Source organism: Ictidomys tridecemlineatus, unplaced genomic scaffold, assembly GCF_052094955.1.
Source record: "Ictidomys tridecemlineatus isolate mIctTri1 unplaced genomic scaffold, mIctTri1.hap1 Scaffold_93, whole genome shotgun sequence".
Lineage (NCBI taxonomy): Eukaryota > Metazoa > Chordata > Mammalia > Rodentia > Sciuridae > Ictidomys > Ictidomys tridecemlineatus.
The window spans coordinates 168,331-192,972 of record NW_027526152.1 but is presented as its reverse complement, the minus strand read 5'-3'; the positions used below and the strand labels follow the sequence as shown (position 1 = coordinate 192,972).

The 24,642-nt window shown below is 40.6% G+C and overlaps 1 pseudogene across 1 annotated transcript in view; it reads left to right on the top strand.

Moving 5' to 3' along the window:
* Nucleotides 1-24,642, top strand: part of LOC144374900 (coagulation factor XIII A chain-like) — a 59,990-nt pseudogene that overhangs the window by 16,429 nt on the left and 18,919 nt on the right. The window contains exons 5-7 of the transcript XR_013434152.1: nt 15,620-15,794; nt 18,227-18,365; nt 22,248-22,428. The product of XR_013434152.1 is annotated as a coagulation factor XIII A chain-like (transcript). The remainder of the gene's footprint in view (nt 1-15,619; nt 15,795-18,226; nt 18,366-22,247; nt 22,429-24,642) is intronic.

Below are 24,642 nucleotides of genomic sequence, written 5' to 3'. Positions count from 1 at the left end.
GCCCACTTGTTCCTCTGTGTGGTGAGATTTTACCCATAAAAGAAGATCTGTGTTGAAAGTAGCACATGAGATCTGGAAGATTCTCCAGGGGACTTTTTGATGAGGAAAGGAGAGGCCTTGGGAAGGGATGTCATTCACTCAAGGTCACACCACTAAAAAAAATGGCTGAGCTAGAACTAGATATTGCCCTTGCTCTCAGGTCGTATCGCTTTAGAAGGCTCCTACCAACACATTATGACAAATAACACAGCTCTCTATCGAATTGAGCAGCTGTCTCATAGAAAAGAAAAAGCCCCCAAGCAATTGATCTCAGAACAGGTAGGTGAATTTCAATAAACAGGAATAAACGAGTAAAGGTGTAAATCAGAAGATTCCAGATAGAAGAAGTCAATGGGTGCCTTGGAAAGAGGTCCCGAAAGGATTAGGTACCACATGTGGTATAATGGTGCTGGTGATGAAGATAGCAGTGGTGGTGGTGGTGGTGGTGGTGATGATAGTAGGTGATGGATGGTAGGTTTTTTCTTTCCATCACCATGGTGGTGACGATATGGTTATGATGGTGGCAAGCGTGGTGGTAATGGTAAGGATTAATGGTGGTGGTGGTGGCAATGGTAATGGTGGTGGTAACAATAGTGGGGTGATGGTAATAATGATGATAGTGGTGGTGGTGATGTTGGTAGTGGTGGCAATGATTGTGATTGTAGGAAAACACTCACCCACTCAGTCATTCATTCAACAAGTATTTATTGAGCCTCAGCACTACCAATCTGGGCACAAGAGCCCAGTCATGAACAAAACATTGTTTCTACGTCGACAGAGCTTATAGTTTAATAGAATAGACAGACTAGTAAATAGAAAACTTCAACATGATATAGCAAATTCTCTTGTGGAATTAAACATACGATTGTTTAGGAAAACAAATCTTCAAATTTAGCTCAAAGTTTCCCCAGGACTAAACCCTGAGTGTTGAGATATTGAATCAAAAGATAGAGGAATGGCTAACAAAGACCCATAGCAATAATGAGCCACACTATTATTCAGAGAAGCCCTCTCTCCACAGTGGAAATTATATCCACATTGTCAGTCACTAAAGCATAGTAAGGGGATATATTGATTTGCTCCTCTTGGGACTTGTGCGTTTTGCAATTCAGGAAACACAAGGTTGCCACAACTCAAGTTTGTCCCATGGGGTCCCAATACCCACACTTGCTTGATTCCTTGAAACTCTATTTTGATTCAATTATAGTGATTTTAAAAAAAAGATGATATTAATGGGGGGAAATTTGAAGGTGGTAGGGAAGAAAATGTCAATATAATTACATATTTTAAAATTCCAGGGCTTTCCACTGTTGCCAGACAGGACTTTCCAGCTTCTCTTGAGGTGTGCACGTTTATTTTTAACCCTAGTCTTTTGCTAATATCGAACCATGGTGCCATCATTAATCCCCATTAATACCTTGTTCTGACTGTGCCTTTGGGGAATTAACTCAAGATTGAACTTTTTTAACCAATTGATGTTCTGCATACTCTTTAGTGTAACTAAAAAGAACTTGGACTCCAGCTAGTAAATCTAACAACTGGAGGCAGATCCTGAGTTCTTCCAGAGCCCAGCACAAGATGCATAGCTATACACCTTTGAGACCAAATGGGTTTCATGGCTTCTGATTCTCAAGCACCAGTGATCCCACAGATAAACTGAAAGTAAGGCTATTTTTTTTTGTCCATCTTTTCAACCTTTTCCCCTGAACCAGTATTTAGAAAGGGTTTTTTTTTTCTTTCCACACATGAAAAAGACAGTCATGCCCACACTGCTTTGAGTTGTTGCCATGCAACTACACATGGAATTTACTACAAAACCATGTTTTGAACAGTTTTTCCTCTAGTTGTTTACTTGCCCATCTTGAATGGAAAGCTGAACATTCAGAAGACTTCTTCATGCAACAAACCTTCATTTAAAATATTCAGATTGCATTTAAAATTTTGCTTGAGTTAGAAATTCCACATCCTGAGTCATTCTGAATGAACTTCCGAGTCAGAAATAAATACATAAACTCTCTGATCATACAATTCACCGCAGTATGATTCCCTAACAGTTTTCATTTTAAAAATACTTTTAAATGTATGAAGCAATGTCTAACTGCTCCTTTGGTTCAGAAGACAACCAACCCCTGCCTCCTTTCTTGGAATGAACTGTCAAAGAAATCTGAGGACTCAGGTGGTCGGTGGCCATTGTCTCCAACCTTTTACCACCAAGGAGCTTTTTCCCCATATCACGGAATGAATCTTGTGTCTATCAAGAAAAGCATGATTACGTAATAGTAATTTGTTTTCCCATTTCATTCTGTGCCTGGTTTATATAATTGCCAACCAGAACTTCCAGTGGTAATGGCGATGGTAATGATCAGTGCCACCTCATCAGTGCAACCACACTGATGTAATTCAGTGCCACCTTTGGGAGAATAAACATACAACCTCTGCTTGGTGTTTTGTAAGAGTGATACGACTTACTAACTTGCTGGATCCTAGAAACCAAAATTCCCAAGTTGATGGCCATTGTCAGATGGAGGCTCCATGGTAGAGTCAAGGCTCCTGCCCAGAGTTTCTGTGTCTCAGATCTATTGACTTTTATTTGAGGTTATTATCGTCTGTCTCCATGATTCATGCCTGGGTATCAGGGAAGACATTCCTCAGTTTGGAATGGCAGAAAAAGGAGAGGCCTCTGGTGGTGTTTGTAACCATTCAAATGGCAACACAACTCAATCTGTAGGAGCTCCCATGGTGGCCACCTTTGGAGAATCTTCTGATTAGTAGAAAGGTATGGCAGTCCAATATAGTAAAATACTAAATTACCACTTATGAAATGATTTTGTTTTTTAAATCCTAACTTAGAGTCAAAGTACTCCTAAAAATCGAAGGTATTTCTGTAATTCCTGAATGACCATGGAAATCCAATGATGAAGGGGAAGTCAGAACAACTCTCCTACATTTTTTATTAAATTGAACCCATAGGTGCTTTACCACTGAGCTACATCCCCAGCCCTTTTTAGTTTTTTTTTTTTGTTTGTTTGTTTTTTAATTTGGAGACAAGATCTTGCTAAGTTTCTCAGGGCCTCCCCAAACTGCGGATGCTGGTCTCAAAATTGTGACCCTCTTGCCTCAGCCTCCTGAGTTGTTGGGATTACAGGCATGAGTCACACTACACCCTGCATCTAATACATTTCTAACAAAACATGATACCATGAGGTCACCGTATTCACCAGGGATTCTCATTTCTGTTTATTAAAGATTTTCAACAATTTCATTGGAAGCCAATGGAAAAAGAGAATTTCCCTAACAGAAATTATCTTTACAGACACTATTGAGAAATCACATCCGTCCATAAATAACCACTGTGCAGATGAAGAGACTGAGGTATCAGGAAGTTGAGTAACTTTATCCAAGATCACAGGTGGCACTGGAGATGATATCTGGCTGCCTGATCCCTCTGTTCTACCCTCAATGTTACATTTCCCCTGGATTTGCCCTATTCCTGTCCTTTCTCCATATCACATGAGCTCCTTGGCTACAAATATAATGCCTTTTATGTACTCTGTCTGGTTCAATCACGCTCCTTGAGGTGGGGGGAAATGAGGGACAATGAGCCGTTTAGACCTCATTTTTTTCCTCTCTGGTAAAAGCCAGAAATGTAATGAAGTTTCCATTTGTGGGCAAACAGCTTGGTTTCTCAATTATTAAGGTTACATTTCTTATGCCTGTTCTTCCCATATTTTTTGGAGAAAAACAGACATTTATTACAAGCCATCTCTCGAATGTGATAATCATAGTCAATCTAAATTACTTGCTTTCCCTGAATTGCTTCCTGGAATGAGGTTTCAATGCAGCATCTATTTTGTAATCACACAGGCTATTTCTGAAACACGGGGGTGCTTGCTTTTCAGCACTCCCTCCAAGCTGTGCAGCCGAAGCTGCGCTGGTCTCCTGGGACAAATGTCCCCAGGATAGATGGAGAGTTGGCAGTAAAGCCAGAGAGGTCCAGAGGATATGCCCTTCATGCACTTGGGGTTTCTGTCTCATCCTTCTCTTTCCTACCTTCACCTCCTTCCTCTCTTGCTCTATATTTTCCCCTCTCCCTTCCACCCACACCTGTCATTCAAATATCATTGGAGACCGGTCTTGGACCAACCAGCCTTACACCATGCGGCAGTGATATGGCAACGAAAGAAACTAGACAGCACTTGGAGAGCTTGTCAACTCTCAGTTTCTCTCTTGGCCCACTTTTGGCTATTTCTGTCATGATTGTCAACTAGTAAAATATACTGAGGCCAAATGAGAATCCTCAGTTACTGAGAGAGACACAAGTTAATCGTCTCTTGTGGCAATGATTATCATGAAAAAAATGAATGATTCATGGACATGTACCAAAGGATAGTTGATAGGAGTGGTTATATGTATCACAATGCAGACTAAGGTTAGTTCACATTGTTTTTCATTTGTTGGAAAAAAAATTATTTGCGCCACTGAATTGCTTTGGTGACTTTGTTGAAAATCAGATAACAAATATAAGTGTGACTGTTCTTCTGGACTCTCCTGTTCCCTTTGGTTTTTGTTGATTCTTATACCATTTCAACCTAGTGTATCGATTATTGGGTTGTTATAGTAAATCTCCAAATCAGGTAGTTTTTCAATTTTGTTCTTTTTCAGTATTGCTTTGGTTACTCTAGGTTCTATACAATTTCAAGAACTTGCCAATTTCAGCATGTCAGTTGGCATCCAAACTAACCCACTGAGGTGACCTCGTAAAGAAATATTAAAAGATGACCTCTACCCATCCTCCCGTGATATCATGTTCATTCATTCAGTAGAATTTATTGAGTGCTATTACTGGGAATACAAAGACAAAAGAGCATGGGAACTTCCTTCCTTCCTTCTCTCCTTTCAGGAATATACGATCTGGTAATGGAAACAAAGAGGACCACACCAATGACATAAGATGACCCTCCTCCTTCCACACCCTAATTGCCTACAGTAACAGCCATTTAATCCATATCAGTGGATTGATCCACTGACTAGGATCTAATCCACCTCTCAGAATCTCATCATTTCGCCTCTGAAAATCCTTGCGTTGTCTCACATGTGCGCTTTTGGGGAACATCTCATATCGAAACCATAACTAGTGCCATATGAGCACAGAGTCAGGACATCAAAGAAATAGAAATTTCCAGAGTGAAACCAGCCAAGTGTTAAACAGTCAATAGGCTCTTGACCAGGAGAAGAAGGGGTTTGCGGGTGGAAGGGCATTCATTCAGGAGAGAGCATGACGTTTCTAATAATACCAAGGGGAGAGCAGCTTGCTGAACCCACCACTATGAAAAGTGCAGGAGCAGGTGGATGGCTTTCTTTTTCTTGGGATCATGTGTGTGACCCTGTCTATTTTTAAGTGTCATGAAAGCCCTGAAAGAATCAGGGTTGAGGAGCCAGGCAAGGGAGAAAATAGGATGACTGCCTCCCTATTTCTTTTCTCTTATGTGAATTTGCTGGGATGCCTGTCCATGGAGTTACCCAATAGAGCGCCTCATCTGCAGGCCTCTCCCCTCCTATCCCTGCTGCAGGACTTGGTCCATTGCAGGGCAGCACAAGAAACAGACAGCTGCATCCCAAGACTAATGGGTTTCCAAATTTTGTTTTCTAGAATTATTTTCTAAAATATCAATTGAACCCAAGTGCACAAAAGAGAAAGGTTGGAGCAGCTTTTCTTGTAGCAAAGTGGTGACTACAGCTTCCCCCACCAAACTCAGTCCTCTCCTGCTTCACCCTCCAACATGGTAACCACCGAGGTTCATTACAAAATCCCAGAGTGTCATGGAGCACAATTGAACATCCCCTCTCCCACTTCCACCTGCAATTAAGACTGATCCCCACCAGACTGTAGCTGGGGACTTGTGGTTCACAGAACCATGGAAGGATTTTTACAAGTAATAATTCTCATTTCCAAACCTAAGTTTATGCTTTAGAAGCTAATGCATGCTACCCCAAATTTATATCCAGTAGTCTTTGAGAAACTATTACAGATAAGATTAGGTATAAAAATGTTTTCTTATAGAATTTTTTCTTATAGAGAAATCCTAGTCTTTATGAGAAAATCACATTAAAATTTAACAAGATATAATAGATTTATAACAGAGAAAAGTCATTTCATCACAGCCATGTAAAATGGCACACAGAAGAAAAAAGTACATTTACATATTTAAAAATCACTGTACAAAATGTAAGTGTCTGTACTACAGGAAATTAGAAAAAATAAGAAATGCCACTTTTTTATTTGCCAGTATCAACTTAAAATCTACTTAAGCCCCCATGACCAAAACTGGAGAGAAGTCCACTGTGGGTCATGCTTTAGGGTTCTTCCTATTCCTTTAGATTTTACTGAAATCCATGTCTTATTCTTACTCTAGGGTGGAGGTCTACCCAGCATGAATGCAGAACCAGCTCATAAGTTCAGGGCAGGCCAAGCATGACCAGTTCTCCTAACTTCATCCCATTTACCAAGGGCCTCGTACCCACAAGGCACTGTGTTTCTACATTTCCCACATTTCCCCAGTGCCTGATGGTCCACCTCCTCCATTACTGAGCCTCCCTTTTTAACCCTCAAGCCATTGTCTCTGCCTCTCCCCATATTTGAACAAGCCCAATTTCATCCCTCCAGGTAGACCTAAGCCTGGAAAGCAAACCAGCAGCCCACACCACTGGGCACTTTTTTTCTGATGCAGAAAGTATATTTGGGGGGTCTGGCTTATTTCACTTAGCACAATGTTCTCCAATTCCATCCATGTACCAGCAGATGTCATGATTTCATTCATTTAGTGTGCCAGAGTAAAACTCCCTGTGTCTAGGTACTACATTTCCGTTATCTAGATGGACACCTGGGCTGGTTCCATGACTTGGCTATGGTGAATTGCACTGCTACAAACATGCACGTAACACTATGGTGTACTGATTTCAGTCCTTTTGGAGTGGGACACCTGGGTCATATGGTGGCTCTAGTCCTAGTCTTTTGAGGAATCTTCATACTGATTTTGAGTGTGGTTGTACTAATTTGCAATTTTACCAACAATGAAAGTGCACTTTTTCCCCTACATCCTTGCCGGCATGTTATTATTATTTGCATTCTTGATGATTTCCATTGACTCGAAGAAGACAAAAATCTCAATGTGGCTTCAATTTGTATTATTTAATTGCTAGAGATGTTGAATTTTGTTTCATCTATTTGTTGACCATTTGTATTTTTTCTTTTGCGAATGTCTATAAATGTATGTTTGTTTAGTTCTTTGAAATTTATTTATTGTGTTATTTGGTTGTTTATTTTTTCCTTGGTTTTTTATTTTGTGTGTTGTGTGTGTGTGTGTGTGTGTGTGTGTGTGTGTTCAGTTTTTGCATTCTTTATATATTCTAGATATTAATGCCTGGTCAGAGGAATAGCTGGCAAATATTTCGCTCCCATTCTGTATGCTTTCTCTTCATGCTCTTATTTCCTTTGCTGTGCAGAGGTTTTTAAATTGACATCACTCCACTATGGATTCTTGGTTTTATTCCTTGAGCTTTAGGGTTCTTGTTAAGGAAGTCAGTGCCTATACTGATATATTGAAGTGTTGATCCTATGTGTTTTTTTCTAGCAGTTTCTTATATGAAATGAAATCTCAGGGTAAAATGGAGTTTGTCTGATCAAGGCACATATAGTTTGGCTCATAACACTATAATAATTATATTTTAAATATTTTGAGGAACCTTCATACTACTTTCCAAAATGGCTATACTAATTTACACCCCCAACAAAGGTGTGCAAGAGCTCTCTTTTCTCTACATCTTTGCCAACACTTTTTGTTCATCTTTTAGATTTCAGACATTCTAACTGGTATAAGATTACATCTTGTTGTGTTTATAATTTGCATTACCCTGATGATTAGAGCTAACAAGCATTGTTTAATATATCTGTTGGTCATTCTTCTTTTGAGAAATGTCTGATCACTTCATTACTCACTTATTAATAGGGTTTGTTTTCTCTATATAGATTTCTTTATTCATTTTGGATATTGGTCCATTTTCAGATGTATGGTTTGCAAATGTTCACCCAGTGCATGGGTGATAATTAAAAATAATATTAATTACCTCTTTACTCTGATGATTGTTTCCTTTGCTGTGCAGAAGCTTTTTAGGTGAACACATCCATTTGTCCATCTTTGTTCTTGTTGCCTGTGCTATGGGGGAGTCCTAAAATCCAAGAAAGATAACATTGCCCCAAGAGATGCTGTGAAGCCTTCTCCTTATGTTTTCTTCTCCTAGTAGTTTTATACTTTTAGGTCTTATGTTTAAGTCTTTTACTCATTTTGAGTTGATTTTTATATGTTGTGTGACACAAAAAGGATATTATGATAAATAAACCAGGCTCAGAAAGACAACTGCTGTATGATCTTATTTACATAACGAATCTAGAAAAGTCAGTCTTATAGAGACAGGGTAGGGAAAAAAAAGATCATTACAAAAGACTAGGGAGGGAGTTGGGAAATGGGGAAAGGGAAGATATTGATAAAATGATGCAATCTTTATAGAATGATCAATTACATTGCACAGTGACCACAGTTATTGGTCCCCATGTCTGGTATATTTCAAAATTACTAAGTGAATACATTTTTAACATTCTCACTATAAAAAAAGATCAGTTATTGAGGTGATGGATGTATTAATGAGATTGATGAAATCTTTGCATAATGCATACATAAATCAACACTTCATATTGTACTCATTAACATACACAATTATTATTTGTCAGCTAAAAATAAGTGAAAAGAAAAAAATTCCTCAAAAGAATCAGCCCAAATTTTGTCAGCAAGAAGAAGCCATTGCTAATATTTTATTGACTCATTCCAACTAAATATATAGATACGTAAACAGATAAATATAGCTTTTAAATCATATAAAAGTATAAAAGCTTAAAGAGTCCTAAGTGTTTCCACATCCTTCCCAGTACTTGATATAATCAATCTTTTTCATTTTAGATTTTCTAATTAGTGTGTATTGTTATTGTTGTGGGGGTTTAATTTGCATTTTCCTAATGACTAATGGTGTAAAAGACATTTTGTTATATTTAATTGTCACCTAAATATCTTCTTTAATGTACTTACTTATTCAAATATTTTGATTTTGTGTTAAAATTGTATTTGCTTTCTTATTATTATTGAGTTTTAAAGGCTCTTTACAGATTCTCGTTGATGACCTTTATCAGATATATGATTTATAATTTTTTTTCCATTCTTTTCACTTTCTTCGAGGTGCCTTCCAAAGAGCAAATTCCACCTGTCCCCCCCCCATCTGCCCCCAGTAACTTGAACCCAGGGCACTTAACCACAGAGCCACATCCTCAGCCTTTTACAATTTTTTTTTTTATTTTGAGACAGAATCTCTCTAAATTGCTTAGGATCTTGCTAATTGCTGAGGCTGGTTTTGAACGTGTGATCCTCCTGCCTCAGCTTCATGAGCTGCTGAGATTACAGGCATGCACCACCGCACCAAGCCAAAGGGCAAATGTTCAAATATTCTTAATTCTTTAAAATTATCTGTTTATTCTAATTGGTTATACATGATGGCAGAATGCAATTCATTTCACATTATAGTATAGAGCACAATTTTTCAAGTCACTGATTGTACACAAATATTCTTAATTTTGATTAAGTCTAGGATATGTGCTTTGTTTATTAATCATGTTTTTACTTTTATATCTAAGAAATCTTTGCCCATACCCCAGGACACATACATATTTCCTGTTTTCTTCTAGAAGCTTTATAGCTTTAGGTTTCATATTTAGATCTATGATCTATTTTTGAGATAATTTTTATATTTGGTACAAGGTATGAGTCAAAACTCATTTTTTTTAATCATGTGACTCTCCAATTACTCCAGTCCCTTTTGTTTAAAAGAGTATCCTTTGTCTGTGAGATTCTCTTGCAACTTTGTCAAAACGTAGTTGATTGTACTTGTGTGGCTTTTTTTCTGGGTTCTCTATTGTGTTCCATTGATCTCTTTGTTTTTATTTATGTCAAATGGTGTCATGTTAATTAATTTAAAAGTATTACATTTAATTATACTCCAATTCTATTTAACCTTATTAAATTTTACTTTTAATAGAAGAAAAAAATTGAGTTGCAACAGAAGAAATTGTTAAACTTCAAATAAACATTTCTTTGCTACAGGAGACGTTATTTCCTAGCAGATCCTCCTAAAGTTATTTACAAATTAAGAAAACCATTAAAAGAATAGAGTAATCATGTATTTGAAAATTACATTTTAATTTTAGATGGTGCAAATTAACTATGAGCGACCAACACATTAAAACATTAGCATTTTAATTCTTCTTCTCTTCTTCCCTCCCTGGTGTCTAATTTTTCCTATGGTGATTAATGTTTTTACATTATCAAGATTTCAAATTCATTCTGCAACTGTAATTGCCAGAGATGTTTAACTTTATGTGGAGTTTTCTCACCACCCAATCTTCTGTCACAGTGTCTTTCTTTAATCCAATCCTTAATTGCGTCAATGTTACATTTCAAGCACTTTATGAGAGCTATCCTCTTCCCCATGATCCTGCGTGTTTGACAGTGTGTGCTGGTCATCTTCACCCACCCACGGTATCTGAGCTGTGCCAGGTGTCCTTGGGTTAACCGTTCTTTCTCTTAGGATAATGGAAGTACTAATTGTTAGGATTTTGTCGCTGGGTGGTACTGTGGAGGAGTCTGCAGGCAGGAGGATTGCTTCACTTGTTGCTCATTTCCTCTTTTGTCTAGGTAACTGAATGACTTATTTTGTCCTAAAGTCCAAATTGATTCACATTTCTAGGTAGTGAGCAAAAATAACTATGGAGCACAATATTGCACTAAAATGTATATATTCAGTTGTCCCCTCTATCAAGTGAAATGTTCTCCTATTATGAAAATCCCTTCTGTTTTATCTGTTGTATGTTTTAAGAACACAAATCCTTATGTCACATCATCTCTGTCTTCAATAACTGTTAGCTTCTCTCTAGCATCATCTGCTTGCATTTTTCATTAGAATTTTTTTAATTATGTCAAATTTGTCTTTTCTGTCATTAGTTTTATTTTTATTGGTGCTTTTATTCCTGTTTCTTGTAGTTAATTACGTATTATTAGCCTTCCAATGATACGATTTGATCCTTAATTTGTTCCTTTAGAGCTGTGACCTCTTAAGAGATTGTGAGAAAATTCTTTGTGTCTCTTAATTGCTTTCCCTTTCTGTGTATAATTTTTTTTCATTCTGTCTCTGTCTCTTCTCTACTTTACCCTTACCCCCTTACTGTATTTTTTCCTTTGGTTTGTGTTAATATTTGCCTAAATCTTCTCCAGAGATCCTATTTGCTCTGAGAGATGGAATCTTTTGTTGTTGTTGTTGTTTACTTGTTTGTTTTGATACTACTATGCATCTTTATTTTTTATTAATTTTTTATTTATATATGACAGCAGAATGCATTACAATTCTTATTCACACATAGAGCCCAATTTTTCATATCTCTGGTTGTATACGTAGTATATTCACACCAATTCATGTCTTTATACATGTATTTTGGATAATAATGTTCATCACACTCCACCATCATTTCTAACCCCATGTCCCCTCCCTTCCCCTCCCACCCTGCCCTACCTAGATGACATTTGCAGGTAAATGGATGGAGTTAGAGAAGATAATGCTAAGTGAAGTTAACCAATCCCCAAAAAACAAATGCCAAATGTTTTCTCTGATATAAGGAGGCTGATTCATAGTGGGGTAGGGAGGGGGAGCATGGGAGGAATAGAAGAACTCTAGATAAGAGATGAAATCTTGACTCTCTTTTCAATCTGAGGTTGGTTGGATTTCTCCTCTGAACTAGTTTGAGGCCAGTGTGCTACATTCTCCCTACTCTTTAACACCCACAGAGAGATTGGAGAGAGAGAAAGAGAGATTATCTGAGAGGAAGGCAATCTTCATTAGAATTCTTGGACTCTGCTCTTTCTTTTAAGATTCTGTTGAATCCTCTCTCCAGAACTCACCCCCCTCAGTGGAGGTGGAGCCATTGCCATAGGGGATTCTCTTGGGCTTCTTATCATTTTCCCATCATAGCCCCAGAGTTTCCACCTCTTTTGAGGTGCAAACCCGTTTCCTATTCTCAACAAGCATTATTTCCACGATTCTGGTTGGAACAAGAAAAGGATTGGAATTTTTTAATTCAGCTTGTTTCTTTCCAGATTTTGAAAGATAAATTTTAAGCCTCAAGATTCTGTTGACTCACCAGTAAGGAATTGATGGATCTGAGCTCTGCTGCCTGTCTGCTTCACTCCAAAATTATTATTTTCTCTTGGCTCCAGGTTTTAAAGTTGATTGCATTGTTATGCCACTGAGGTTCCTGGTAGTAATGGGGAGGAGGCTGTTTTTTCAAATTTCGAATTCTGTAGGCACGATGTGGGGGTCAATACCAGTGCAACCTTAATGAAATTAAATAATGCTTCTTCACATGTTCTGCTTGACCACTGGTAACCCAAGACCAAGACATTTCATTCTGCCATTGGTCAAAGGCTGATATGACAATATAATATCACAGCAGCCAACTGTGACATATCCTTGAAGTACCAGCATGCTCTTGAAGTGTCCCTCACATATATTCTGTTGTTTGGGGAAGGAGAGATTACTTTAACCCTTTCCATCTGTCACTTAAGATTTATCTCTTTCAGTATCTGAGCTCGTTAGAAATCAATGTTCTAATTAGAAAACAGTAGCTAATCTGGGCAAATGCTAATAAATGAGAGTTGTGATTTGTCTAGCAACAGGAGAAGCACTCAGCATTAACAATTAAAATATCTATAGAGAAGTGAGCTTTTTTTTTTCTTACTCTTCCCCTTAGCTGATCGAGTTCAGCCTTATGCTATAAATAGCTCTTATAATTTATGGCTATCTATTTGAAAACCAGTCCACAGTTTAGGAACTTTTACCTCTGGAATGCATAGATCCTATTCTGTTTCTCAATGATAAGGGAAAAGTATTGTGAGTTCAAATCTGGAGCTGCCTGCCCACAAAGACCAGACCACATTATAGTCTACCAACACTCTCCTGGGCTTCACTATCATACATACAGATATTTTAGTAATTGGTTTGTCTGCAAGAAGAATTACTGTTGGTGAATAAAGACAAAATGATGGCCTCAAAACCCTTCTAAACCTCAGTCATTTCAGGGATCCACAGGCTAATGTCAAAGTTCACATCAAAGGCATGAGTTTAGAACTGGCTGAACAGGTCTTTCAAAAACCATGAAAGTATATTTTTTCTACATTGAATACATTAACTGAGTAGTTACCAAAACACTTGTTCACCCAACTGACGTCTGACCTGTCTGGATGGAGGGGAAAATAGTATGTTTAGATGGAATTGAATAGGTTTTTTCTAGATTGCACTCTGCAAAAGGACCCTTCTTGGGAAAAGTCACTTGGTGCTAGAGTAAACCTCACATTTTAATGGAGGGTGTGTTCCTCACAGAAGAAGATGCTTGAACATCTAAGTGTTTTCTGTTAGTGTTTTCTATGCCATCCTATATTGTTTACTTACAAGTACCCATAAGGGGTCCCTGAATCTGACATATGGTTTTAGGATTCCAAGTGCTATTTGAACTCTTTCCACTATGTTATGTGGATGGCCTTTTCTGATCAGCTAACAATATCATCTCCTCTACTAAACCCCTAACATCCTCACCCTTCCAACCAACTGATTACTCCTCGCTTTGGGTTCCACTCTACCTATATGTTTTCCAATCTAAATACCGTAATCTTTACTTCCCTTCTTTTGGGTGGAGTGAGGAGGTAGCCAGAGATTGAACTCAGAGGCACTTGACCACTGAGCCACATCCCCAGCCCTATTTTGTATATTACTTAGAGATACGGTCTCACTGAGTTGCTTAGCACCTCTCTTTTGCTGAGGTTGGTTTTGAACTCATGATCCTCCTGTTTCAACCTTCCAAGCCACTGGGATTACAGGTGGGCACCATTGCACCCAGCAGTAATCTTTACTTTCATTTGATTGGTTTCTTGTGCATCTCTTCCAGGGACCTGGTTTTATTATTTTCAATGTACAATGCCTATATGCTTGTTGAATATACAAGAGATTACTGAACTATTTTGAAGCACCAATTCTTTGCTAATATTTGTTGGAATTCAGAAGGATGTAGATTTTGTCTTTGTTCTCCGTAAACTCAGGAGCCAGTGAGGAAGACAGATTCCTCTCCCACTAAATGCATCAAGCCAAGGAGAAAGGTCTGGGTAGGTGCTGAGGCTGTGCTCTTAGTTGGTGAGGCAGCAAATACATAAAAACTCACCATATTTCAACATTTCATGTATGACTTTCATAATCCAAATGCACAATATTCAAATCATATTTTGCATTGTTTGCTAAAATATTTTCAGCATAATCCAGACCTATGCTTCTCAAACTGCTGTACACACAAACCCCCAGTGGATCCTGTTAAAATACAGATTCTTTCTTGTTCAATAGGTTTGTTCAGGGAGAATTTACGGATTCTATTGACTCCAATAGAATGCCCAAACTGCTGGTCCGCAGACCACACTTTGAGTAGCCAGGCTTTAAACAACATCATGTCAATTATAAAAAATATTGTCAATTATAAAAATTGTTGAAGTAGCACTCATTTTTAGAAAAAAATTTCTCTGTTCCACCTAGACTCTTCTGACTATAATCAAATGTGATGAAAGTTACATCAAAAGAGGTAGATTCAGCAGAGCTCAGAGATACTGGCAGGTTGTCTCACAACTGATACTTCCTGGCTTTCTTTAGTTTTATTGGATAAACACAAAAGGTCTTTGCTCATGCACTTGAGGTCTGCTGTTCCTAAAGGATTACAGTCTGTGTGGCAGAATTTTCTGTAATTTTCCATCTTGCCACTCTCTGCCTAAATGTCCTCCATATCAAAAATATAGCATCCCAGAAATTCCTTTTAACAAAACTATAAAGCTTAAACCACTTTAAATAATCATTAGGAAAATGTTTTTTTTTATAAATAAAAAATCTCTATAAGTCACTCATGGGAATCTATTTTCCTATTAACCCACCATGGTTCTTATGGTAACATCTGTTAGCTTGTTCAATTCTTTACTGCCCATTAGAACACTGATTTCTCCTTCATCAGTTTTGAGTTCTTCTTCCACCAACACAATATCCCTTTGAGTATTTTTCTTTTGCAGTTCTTCTTCTGGTCAATCTCAGCACTATTCTAGAACAAATCACGTTCCCTAGGTATAAATTCTCCAAATCATAGGTAGAGAACTCTTCCTACCTGCCCTTCAGCCTTACTCTGCTTTAATATTGTGCCATTTAAGAGAGACTCTTGGTTATTTGGCCTCCTCTTTGCATACTTAGTTTTCTCTGGCAACATAATGGTGAATTGAAGAAAAGTGGAACTGTTTGCATCACGCAGGACACACGGAAGGCGCCAGAAACTTTAGATTGCCCAGTGCCGTAGCGTGGAGGGGACTCATCAAAATGACCTTTCTTTCTTTTTGTCTCTCCTTGCCTCATTTAGATTAATGCCAAAGATGATGAAGGTGTCCTCGTTGGATCATGGGACAATATCTATGCCTATAGAGTCCCCCCATCAGCCTGAACTGGAAGCGTTGACATTCTATTGGAATACAGGAGCTCTGTGAACCCAGTCCGGTATGGCCAATGCTGGGTTTTTGCTGGTGTTTTTAACACATGTAAGTATCCAGCTGAGTAATATTTTTTAATGCAAAGGAAATTTTACTTCAAAACATTTTATCTATAACCTGGCAAAGGGACTGAGCAGTCCCCGTTGGCGCTATAGAATTAATGGGTGACTATTCTGGGATGTAGTCAATGCATAATTAAATCGTACTGGGCTAAATATGCTCATAGCTCTCTGACTGCAGAATCTTTATGGAAAGAATGATGGACTGTATCCTGCATAATCCATCATAACACCCAAGGCCGTGGAGTGTCACAGGGGCCAAGTGAGGCTGTAGGGGGAAGTAGGAGCCATTTTCTTCCCAGAAACCATACCTTTAAAAGGCTAAAAAAATTTTAAAAAACTAATTATGATATACATGCACATATGTATATTACTTATTTGTTATTGAGAAGTTGTGTAAATCTGTTTATTTGCTTGCTTGCATATCATTGAGAAGTTTGAAAGTCTATTCACTTAATTTTAATCCCAATTATGAAAAGGATTGTGGCAGGTGGTCTCATCTTCATCTTTACACGTAAGTCTCAGGGCCCCTGAGCAATTAGATATCAGAAAGTAATGAACAATCTTTACCTTCTCGGTTGCCTCTCCAGTGTTTAATCCACCCAACATCCAATCTGTAGAGCCAAATAGATAGAAGCAGAATTATCCTCTTTAGTCTTGTGAATCATTTTTCAAGATGGCATTTGCCTCCCTTGGCCCAGAAAATGTTATAGTTAATTCAGTGAATATTTTAAAAAATACATTTATTTCAGTATGTTTTCATCATTGGTAATGATTTTTATTCGCATGCCTCTTCTACAGCCTTGGAGAAACATTATGCTCTTTACGTACTTTTCATTTTTAAATGAAATAAAAGAGAAGCTGGCGGCCAAGGCAAGGCCATTTTTTAAAATGATTGTTAAAATCCACCTATCTTAGTTCAAAGTTGTAACAGTCTGGCACTCACTTGGTCAATGATCTAAGACTGTTAAGTTTTGTTTTGTCCGTTCTGTTTCTGGGTGGCATCGACTGAATAAAAATATTTTCTTAACCTTTTGATGATAGCTAAGGGCTAAAGGAATATGTATTTCTTGGGAGCAATAATAGACAAAAGTCAGTCTCTTAGAAGTGTTGGTCTTTCAAATTTTAGATAGAAACTTGAACTTCATGATGGTCTGAAGATTGGAAGGAGACCCTCCCTCTCCTACAACTTGCAGGCCAAGATGATGAGAGGGTGCCCAACACAGGCAGCCACTCTTGTGAAATGATTCTTGAAAAAATAAAATGGACGCAATTCCTCCCTATGCCTACTATCACTATACTAGTTCGATTTGGGGGAGCTTAGAGCCAGATAAAATAGTGAGCATTTCACCATATCCACTCATGCCTCCTGTATACAAAGGCTGTCCCATTGTGCAGAAAACAGGCCTTGGTCTTCTATGAAGAAGATGCAGAAACATACAGTAGAAATAAAGTCATAGAAGGAGTAGACTTGAAGAGGGAAATTGCAGGGAAGGGGGTAGCAGGCTTTCTAGAACAAGCCTCGGCCTGTGATAATACGAATTAGCGGCCAGCAACTCACATTAGAATCCACCAGAAATAGAATGAGAGGAAGGATCATTTCATTGGTAAGACCTTGGGTGCACAAGGACTGCCAATCAATCAAGGCAGGTGGGTGTCAAAAGCCAGGGGTGAGTGCCATTGACGTTGTTTGGGGTGTTAAGATGAAGTCTTTTAAGGAAGGGGACCCTTGAGTCTCTACCAGGCTCAGGTTTGGATTCCCAAGGTTGTTCTGTTGAAGGAGGCACATAGCCTTTGTTTAAAAATGCTAAACTATTCTGAAGGAAGAGAAAAAAAAACAAGTCATTAATCTTAAAATTGTCAGCTGAATTATTTTCAATGAGTCCTGATGTCTGGCGTCCTGGGAACCAGGGAGGGCATTTGGATTAAGTTTAATCAATAGGTACATATGACAAGAGCTGCATCCAGGCAATTTATTATCCAACAATTAAAATGAATCTGTGGTGTCACCCTCCAATGAGTGTCACTAGAGTGAACTCCAGCCAGGAAGAGAAACCCCACTGAAGAATCGTTTTGTAAATTCCCAACTTCCTATTGGCTGTGGTTTTCTTAAATTATTATATTATTTCCAGAAACAAGGAACCATTAACTAAGTAAATATGAACTATTAGAACCTTGTTGTTGGAATTGCATGCTAGTGGGCTTCATTTAATAACCCACTAAAATTCTAAAGCATCACACAGTGAGATGTCTCTCTGGGGTCCCCAGGAGGGTTGGACACATCACTTTTCTTCAGTGTGGAACATTTGAGAACATGTCCAAAGAAGTTTTATTTTGAGAAAGTCTCATGTGCAGAAGGACCTTCTACTATGTATTCTTTAAATACTGGTGATATGTCTGTCTACGGCTCTTTCCTTGTAGTTTTGCGATGTCTTGGAATTCCAGCAAGAGTCATCACCAACTATTTCTCAGCCCACGATAATGATGCCAATTTGCAGATGGACATCTTCCTGGAAGAAGACGGGAGCATCAGTAACAAACTCACCAAGGATTCAGTGTGGTGAGTTCGATTTACAAGGACCTTGTCTGTTATCAATTTAGAGTGACATTACACGCTTACCACAAGACAGACTCTAACGTTTCTTTCTCTTCTATTTTAAGAATTATTCAATACCCTAGGCAGAAATGTCTGATTGTCGAATTTATTTTTAAGCTTATAAATTAGAAAAGTGACTGAACAGGCAGTTAAGCATGTGTACACAGAGTTAGATTTGCCAAAAGTAAATCCTTGTGGCATTTCCCTGAGCCATCCCCGAGCACAAAATATTGCACAATGCAAGATGCACCCACAGCTGTGCAGGAAGCCCCCTCTGCCCTGCTCATGGCCAGCCTGGGAGCTGAGCCACTGGCTTGGCCCCGGTTGGTCAAGTCCAGCCCCACCAGGAGATGTCACTTCTCTTCCACCTCACCCCATGCCTGCAAGTTCCTGATCCTACTATAAAACTCTCCGATCCTCAACACAGATAACGTTCTCAGTCACAACTGAAACTGGAAAGGAAATATCGTGTCACCAATTCAATGTCATAATGAGCAAACAAAAAATTTTTCTCCAGCTCTGGTCATTTGAAAAGAAATATCTTCAATGAAAGTCTTTACTTGAGATCTGAAGATCTGAAGTGCAAAGCATATTTATCTTATTTCGGGCTATCCTTGTCAAGGAGACTTGAATTTAAATAAGGACACCCTGGAGCCTATTAATCTGATGTGATGGGGTACAGAGAAAGCCTGGGTATCCAAACACCCAAGATTGTAGAGGAGGCAGGACGATGTCCACTCGGGATTGCAAATGGCTTACTGCTGTTTTCCCCTGGATCCCTCTGTGTGCTGGGTTACTCTTTGCTGTCCTGGAAGGAGGCTAGCACACACATTATTTAACATGCACAACTTCCCTCCAGCTTCAGAGCAGAGATAGAGTAGCTCTCAGGCGGCAACCAGCCTCCTGCTCCTGCTAAGGGATCCACACTGACCCCTATCCCACCTGCACCTCTCTCCTGGCCCAACAGACCCTGCCTTGCTTCCTACACCTGCCCAGCGGAACACTCCTGGCTCATCCTCTTGCACTCTTGGAATCTGAGCCTCTTTATTCCCACAGCTTCCCTCCCAGTTCTCCCCTCCACAAGAGGTCTTTCCTCATCTAAATAATCAAAGCTGTCTTCTTGCATTGTGTCATGTGCTGGCCGCCACCCCTTCTTTCCACGTCCTTCACCATCCATAAGGACCCCAAGTGACTTCCTCCGTGTTCAATCTGGTGCCACAAGTATATGCACAAGTGCCTCTTGGGTCACAACTCCTGGATTTTCCACTGGCAGGCAACGTCCAGTGTGTCCACCATTGAGCTGGCCACCCACCCTAGCCCACCACCCCCAGCACAAACCTTCTGCTCTTCCTTCTTTGTTCAGAATCTTAGTCTGACAAAGCCTTCGCACTCCCTGGAGCCCTGCCAGTATTCAGATGGCTCTCTCCCTCTCCATGGTGACAGCCATCCCTGTACTGAAAGTTTTGGTCCATGGCAGACCACTGCAGCACTTCAGAGTGGGAGGGCCTTGGGTGGAACGAGTCAGCTCTGTCTCCGCTCTGGCCTCTCCATCCACTTCCACAAGCACAGATTTGCAAAGTTCACTCTCCTTCTTGAATGATTCCAATGGCTTCTTATTACCTAAATCTAAAGCACAACTATTAACTTGACGGAAGAGTATCTCACAATCATATCCTCACCTACTGGATTACTCAGAGATTGAGAGAATAGACCCGGCAGCTCTACTATTAACTTGCTGCGTGACCTAAGACAAGGTTCTTAACCTCTCTGTGCTTCAGCTTCTTTTCCTGGTAAACTGGGGGTAATTATAATAGAACTCATATGGTGCAGGGACCATGGGATATGCTAATATACACAAAGGTTTTGGAGCTGCGCCTGGAACATAGGATTGTTGGGTGTACTACTTGCGGGGACTGCCTGCCCACCCTAATTATGGTCACTTTTTTTGTGCCACCCCACAGCACACTCCAACCACCAGCACACAGTTCCCCACACACACCACAGTTGCAATTTCATGCTTCCACGACTTTGCTTTACTCCCTGTGCCCATCTACTCCATTCCCCTTTAGGTTCTGGGACTCAGACAATTCTCACTTTGGAAGGTCTTCCCTAAGGCCCCAAGACAGTCCCTGCCTGAAACCAGTGGCACCCCAAGTGAGTGTCCTTTTTGGCAAGCGTCACTTCAACAATTGTTTCTTTTTTTTTAAATTTGAGTTACCCTCCCTAGGGCACGGGTCACCCCCATCTCTGCTCTAACTACATAGATACTCTCCTCTACACCTCTCGGCAGACCTACAACGCGCTGCCAAGTGGGGTGCACTTTTGTCATTCCTCCATTCTTTATGGGTAGGAATTTATGTCATGATCATCTCAGACTCTCCAGCACCTAGCAAGCTGCTCAGTGCATAGTGGGTGCAGAGTTAAATTAGTATCTCTTAATTGAGTCGATCAGAAATGAGCTACACTTGCCAAGTGCAGTGGCACACCCCTCTAATCCCAGCAGTTCAGGAGGCTGAGGCAGGAGGATTGCAGGTTCAAGTCAGCCTCAGCAATTTAGCGAGGCTTTAAGCAACTTAGTGAGACCGTGTCTCAAAATAAAAACTGAAAATGGAGGGGTATGTGGCTCAGTGGTTTAAGCACCCTTGTGTTCAGTTCCTGGTTCCAAAAAAAGAAAGAACTGAGCTACACTCTCAGGAGAGATGGGACCATGTGCAAGGACAGTTAGGGACAGAATGGTGGCTGTTGGATCTGAAATTCATCAGTGCCATAAACAAAGACGGCTGTAAGTCCCTCTCGCCATCATTAAATCGTTATTACTATATGAACATTTTCCATAGTGCTCAGAGGTTAATGTGCTCTCATTTGATTCTGAGCGATCATATAATTTCAAATCTTTCCAAAGACATAATAATACAATTCACAATGACATTTTATTCCATGTTCTTGCTTCAAGGGTCATATGCAAAGTTCTGTGGAATTTTGCCTGGCCCTTACCTCCTGGGTTGCCCACCTTTGATAAAGGGTAGAGACATTCACCCTGACAACCTGTTCTTCCCGTTGAGCACCAGATGGGAATGGCCACAAATGGTCGAGAATTAGCATCAGGAGCTGATGTTATAGTTTCTATGGCAATGACCTAAGACTGTAAATACAAGTATGTATTGCTTATTAATTGCTACAAAGGAATATGCTTTTTATAGTTGAAGCTATGTACAAGAAATTCAAATGATAAGTGTTTCTGTTTCAGTCAGTATCCCCTTTTCCTAGAGCATAGAGCAAGAACTGTTCCATTAGGCAGAAGAAAATGGTTGAGATCAAAACTGTTAAACACACTGATTGAAATATCTCTGGGTGACCTTGAAGCTGGTCTTAGTGGAGGGAGAGCCATAGCCAGCCCTGGAAGTCCCTGCATGGGGTGCCAACAGGAGCAGATCTGCCCAGCAAACTCGAGCCTGGGGTCCAGACTATTTCCAGGAATCCCCAGATTTAACGTAGTCCATTCCAATTATGTGAAGCCGGCAAATGTGTGGGGTCACGTTGGGATTATTATTATTATTATTTGCAGGAAGAGGTGGGTGGGGGAGTAGATTTCGGGAATTGAACTCAGGGGCACTCCACCACTGAGCCACACCCCATCACTATTTTTTATTTTATTTAGAGACAAAGTTTCACTGAGTTGCTTAGCACCTCGCTTTTGCTGAGGCTGGCTCTGAACTCGAGATCCTCCTGCCTCAGCCTCTTGAGCAGCTGGGATTATAGCATGTGCCACCACACCTAGGGCTTTTGGATTTCTTGAAGCACTAAACCTGGTGTGAAGTTTAACCTCTTCTGATTGTGTTTTCTAAGGAACTACCACTGCTGGAACGAAGCGTGGATGACCAGGCCTGATCTTCCTGTGGGATTTGGAGCCTGGCAAGCTGTGGACAGCACCCCTCAGGAAAACAGCGACGGTAAGGCTGCATCATCCTTGGGGAAACGTTCCCCTGATGACATTTATTTCCATTTTTACGTTGGCATGGCATCTGGGGTCTGGGCAGCAGCCACCAGCTGCAGCTCCTGATTAGCCCCCATCAGGGAGAAATAAAACCAACCCCAAAAGGCCGTGATGCTCAGCTGAGGCGCTTGACAGGTCAGGTGTAGTAAATCCATTTTCAACTTTGGATCTCTCCAACTTACAATGCACTTATTGGGGCACAACCCTATCATAAGTCAAAGGACATCTGTGTAGCCCTAGTAATAGGAGCAGAGCAACATGGGGTTGCGTGGGAGAGATTATTAGTACTTATTTAGGCAAAGGTGTTAGAAAGAGGAAGGAAGGAATTTTAGAAAGAGGGGGATGACTGGAGCATCCTAATGCCACGTAGGACAAATCAAACGTTCTGCAGACCAGGGTACCAGTGAGGCACCAGGCTGTCCAAGGCTGTCACACCATGAAGACTGAAGGAAGTCCACTTGGGAAGCCTGATGTCCTGAGAGATTTGTCCTTCATCTTGGAAGCCAGGGAGAGACCTCACTGAGGAGGAGTGGGAACCAGGGCACTGGTGGCCTTGTGGCACATGGATGGGATGGAACTGTCATTGGAGGTAGGGGACCAGCCAAGGGGCGGAGTTACCCCCTCCCTGCCAGAGATGACAAGACACAGGACAAGAGCAGGGGAAGGAGGAGGCGGCATGGAGCATGGAGAATGAAGCAGGTGGTAAAATAAGTGTCCAATATTCAGACAGCAAAATCGCGGATCTGAAATCCATGAAAGGAGCTGCTTTCCCGGCACTGTACCTGCCGCCATTGCAGCTTCTAGAAGTCTCCGGAGACCGGGCTGACTGTACTTGGAATATTATCTGTTTGATTTCACTTTGGGATTTGAAGATTTGTACAAACCTCCCCAGCTGCCATCCGATAGTTTACAATGCTCTGAGAAGCTCTTAATGGGAAATCTCTCTAAAATCCACAAAACCCTCTTTTGATATTTTTTTATTATGCTTTATGGCTGCGACGAAGGAGAGAGGGGAAGGCCCTTCCTGCACAGGCGAACAGACTAATGGCTGCTAATGCAAGCACTTTGGGCTGTTATTAAATATAAATCAGGGTGTTAGGAATGTCATAGGGATTTGCAGGTTATAATCACTTCCCTCTCACCCACCATGGAGTTGTGCTTTGGCAGTGGGAGGGGGAAGCTCTGGGGCTGAAGTGGGGGCTGAACAGAGTTGGAGGACCGCACGCAGGGCAGGGCGCAGGGCAGGGTGCAGGGTGTGCCTCACATCGGTGGCGCTGGCTCCTGCCTCCCCCTCCTCCTTGCTACATCACCCTCCTCTTGCTGTCCCAGGATTTGCCTGTTCTTTCCTCTCATGGTGACCACGGTCTCCATCATCCCTCCCTCATTCCTGAACCAGGTCAAGCATCATGTTCACTGACTTATCTTAGAGAAATGCTCATGGAGAGAATCCTCTCTTCTTTTGTTCCGTGGAGGAAAGTGATCCTTCTAGATTTCTAGATTTCTGCCAGCCCTTGAAGCCTGGTTTCTGACCCCTGCCCTCTTCACCATGGTGAGTCCCTCCAGCTCTGAAGGTCCTCCTGCCTCTTCTCTCCCCAACCCAGGGTGGCCCAGGGCTTCTAAAGAGATGAGAGCAGAGGGCCTCTGTCACTGGGGTCATCCGAGTCCCCAGGCTCAGCAGACACTTGGGTTCTTAGCGAAGAATTCGCTACTCCTGTTAGCAAGACATTTTGCAGATTGTCTTTGAAGATGTTGCTCTTCCATCTTGACTTCTGATTGGCTCGCTGCCTGCTTTTCGCATCTCATTCCAGACCCACACACGCATGTGTACATGCACGTGGGAACACTCTGGCCCGCACTCTGGGCTCTGAGACGACTTTTGCAGCAGCCCTGATGGCCCCTCAGGTCCTTGTTAACCACTCCCACAGCTCTGGAGGCTGTTCCTTCCCTACTTCTGGGCCAGTCTCTGTGGCAACTTGTGCAGCTGATTCTTAGTAGATTACTTTGCTCTCAATTCAAACTTGTCAATGTTTGAAAACTTGCAGCTCATCTTCTAAACATCTTCCATTCAGATCTAAAATAATTCATCCATTCATTCAACTAAGAGATAAAACTTAAGAATCTTTTTTTTAAAGTTTTCTTCTTATCCTTCATGCATCTTGTTGGAAATACCTTTAAAAATAGCCCAGATCCAACCATTTCCCTGATCACCGTCCTTACCCTCTGATCTCTACACACTGCACTGAGCTC